The sequence below is a fragment of the Orbicella faveolata genome, unplaced genomic scaffold (assembly GCF_042242905.1).
Source record: "Orbicella faveolata isolate gen_17 unplaced genomic scaffold, um_ofav_v1 contig_34, whole genome shotgun sequence".
Taxonomy (NCBI): domain Eukaryota; kingdom Metazoa; phylum Cnidaria; class Anthozoa; order Scleractinia; family Merulinidae; genus Orbicella; species Orbicella faveolata.
In genome coordinates, this window is record NW_028301563.1 from 1,017,230 (window position 1) to 1,020,564 (window position 3,335).

At 38.3% G+C, this 3,335-nt stretch overlaps 1 pseudogene; it reads right to left on the minus strand.

Moving 5' to 3' along the window:
- Positions 1 to 1,328: 1,328 nt before the first annotated feature.
- On the minus strand, positions 1,329 to 3,109 carry LOC149104223 (uncharacterized; annotated as a pseudogene).
- Positions 3,110 to 3,335: the final 226 nt, after the last annotated feature.

A 3,335-nucleotide genomic window follows, 5' to 3' on the forward strand; every position in this document is an offset into this window, starting at 1 on the left:
TTGGTACACAAACATGGCCACAAACATTGCACCCTTTAGAGGTTCGTGCATGTGCTCAGTCAAGTTCATCTATATAATTAATTGCATAACGAAAGGACAAACATAGCACTACGGAAGTGTGATCATCCAAGCATGCTGCACTTCTTGCACACTTGCATGCCTGTACGCCCATTCTTTTTTCAAGGTACTCATGCCCTGTTTCCATAGGATGAAGAATTTTGCCATTATGCACAGGTTGCATCTCTATGTCACATTTAAATGTAGTCTTACATGGGCCATTATTTTTGGTTGATTATCTATTAAGCCAAAGCTGCAGAAGAAAATTCATACTGCGATCACACAATGATATGGACCATGCTCTATGGAAAAATTTTGTTGTCTACTAAACAAGGTGATGAGCGTAAATCCAGGAAAAGATCAAAGATTTGTACTTTCAAAAGATTTTCAATATTACAGAAATGAAGCATAGAGACCCAAGGCAAGTGGTAAGAGCCAAAGAATAAGGAAAACCAAAACTTTAATGGAAAAAACCAGCAAGGAAGTTCACTTACTGAATTGCCTGTTATAAGCTAGTGTCAAAATAATGTCTGTAAGTAAATAATCCAAGAATTCAGACTTTCAAGCAATTGCAATAGATACAATAACACGTTGCTTAAAAAATATATTCGAGTTTCAACAATTTGTCGATAAGATTTTGTTCATTCTTGGAAACATTAAACACCAATATGTAATTTTTTTGTTCTGCATAGCAAAGGCGCTTAGTTCACAGTCATTGTCACATTTACCTATTTTCTAAGATTTACTGGCAATATGTCTCTTCCATAGTGAATTTTCTGAGGGAAACAAACTACGCTATCAAATGAGTTTACAATTCTTATCAATCGATGCGTGTCACCTGAGGGTTTTTTTTCACGCAAATACTAATTCTTCACTAAGAGTATGTGAAAAGTTTGTGAAAGGAATTGTGAAATGTTGGAAATATACATGCTTGCTATATTAGATATTCACATGCACATGAAATCTTTGTAACGCATGTGAAAGTATTTGTCTTGCATGTGAACTTTTTTCTATTATGAACTTCGTATAATGCATGTGAAATTTTTTTGCAACCATGTGAAACGATTTTGCCATGCATGTGAATTTTTTTGAAACAATTCGGTCATGAATGAGGTTAAATTTCGATAAACATTTCAAAATAAAAATGAGCGAGAGAAATTTTACACAACGTTTCGATGTCGTCATGACATCTTTATCAAGTGACAAGAAAATAACGGTTCAACAGTGTTATACATGCACTGAGAGGTGTGATTGTTCATTAACATATTTGTTTAAACAAATAGTTTCATGTGGATGGAATCCAATTGCGTGTTCAGGCTAGGTTTCTTCTTTCTAATAAACAGCACTTCGTAAATCAAACAATCCAGTTTTCCGTTGCATTTGTTTAGGACGGAAAAATTATTGGCAAGGTCGTCGATGTTATAAAGGCCGTGATCGTTCTTTAAATGCTTTCCGATTGCAGAGAACCTGTGTTCATCAATACGTTGCCACAAATGCCAGCTGGTATACCCAACATACTCTGCATTGCACAGATCACATTGGTAATTGTACACTACGCATTGTTGATTAATTAGAGGTGGTTTTGGTTCATGCATCTTGAGATCTTCACAGATTTTTCAACTCTTGAATACTGGTTGAAGAGTGTGATCGATTTTCCTACTCAGGTCAGATAGTTGTTTTTTCACTGCATCGGCCGACGTTTGATCTTTAAATGGCAATACCACTTGGTGAACAGTATCTTCGTTGACGGGTAGTTGAGGTGGCACAAGAGGATCTTTGATCATCATTGAGGTGACAAAGTGAGAAATGATGGAGTTAATTAGGCTTTCAGGGTACTTGAGGTTCGTAAACATCAGCTTCAGGCAATCACGTTCAGTCACGAAAGACTCCCATGTGGATGACAGGTGAAAAGCACGGTTTAACATGGTGTTAATGAGCGATTTCTTGTACCTTTTGTCCACATGGCTTTGGTGATGGAGTAGTAGGCCGGTATTTGTTGGCTTGCGGTAAACACTGGTTTCCAGTTTGTGACCTTTCTTAAGTATTTCCATACCAATTAAATGGTAGCTTGTTGACGGAAGCTAGTTCCATTGTGAAATTTATGGATGGATGACAATTGTTAAGTGTTGTTAAAAAGGCTTCTGCTGCTGGCACATCCTTCATCGTGGCAAGTATGTCATCAACATACCGCCTATAAAACTCTGGGAGCTTGTTGTCATGTTCTAATTTCTCTTCGATGGAGCAGAGAAATGCGTTTGCCATAAGGGGTCCCAAAGGTGAGCCCATTGCCACTCTGTCTGTTCATCAAGCTTGCCATCGAACTGGGACAATTGGTTCTTAGTTGCTACTTCTAGAAGTTGAATCAGGTCAGGCTGAGTGATGTTTAACTTGTGTTTTGTTAAACCAGTTGTTTACGAACACTTTTTCGGCGATCATTTCGATAGTTTCCTTAAGTGGTACATTAGTAAACAAAGACGTGACATCATAGGATACCAAAATGTCGTTTTCGTCGACTTTTAGGTCTTGAATCTCTTCTGCAGAAGCAAACATATCAGAAATTGTGTGGCGATTAACTGACAGCGGCTTCAGTTTTTCATCAAGCCACTTGGCGAGGGCATAGTTGTAGGTGCCCGTGGCAGACAAGATTGGTCTCATTGATAACTTCTGTGTGTGTCTTTGGAAGACCATAAAGGTGGGTAAGGCATGAGCCTTTCTGACAAACGGAATCGGTAATCTCCTTTGGCAGAATCTTACGAACCACAGAATCGAGGTGTGTCTACTTCTGCAACAGGGGGTGGTAATGTTTCAATGACCGGCCTTTCATTTTTGGTCTCTGCAAGCTGACAGGAACGAGTTTAGATGTATCGTTTATAGATGCCTGACCCAGAAGGCTAACATAATCAGATTTGTTCATAAAGACTACACCAGTACCTTTATCTGGCTTCGTTACGACGATGTTATCTAGTTGTTTCAGCTGCTTTATGACCCTTTGCAGTGTTTTCAGTGGCTTCGGTGATTTGCACTCGAAAGAAATGCAACGCAAAACTAGATTGTGTGATTTACGAAATGCTGTTCATTAGAAAGAAGAAACCTAGCCTGAACACGCAATCAGATTCCATCTGCGCAAAACTTTAAACAAATAAGTTAATGAACAGTCACACCTCTCACAGCATATATAACACTGTTGAACCGTTATTTTCTTGTCACTTGATAGTGATGTCATGATGACATCAAAACGTTGTGTAAAATTTCTATCGCTCATTTTTATTTTGAAATTC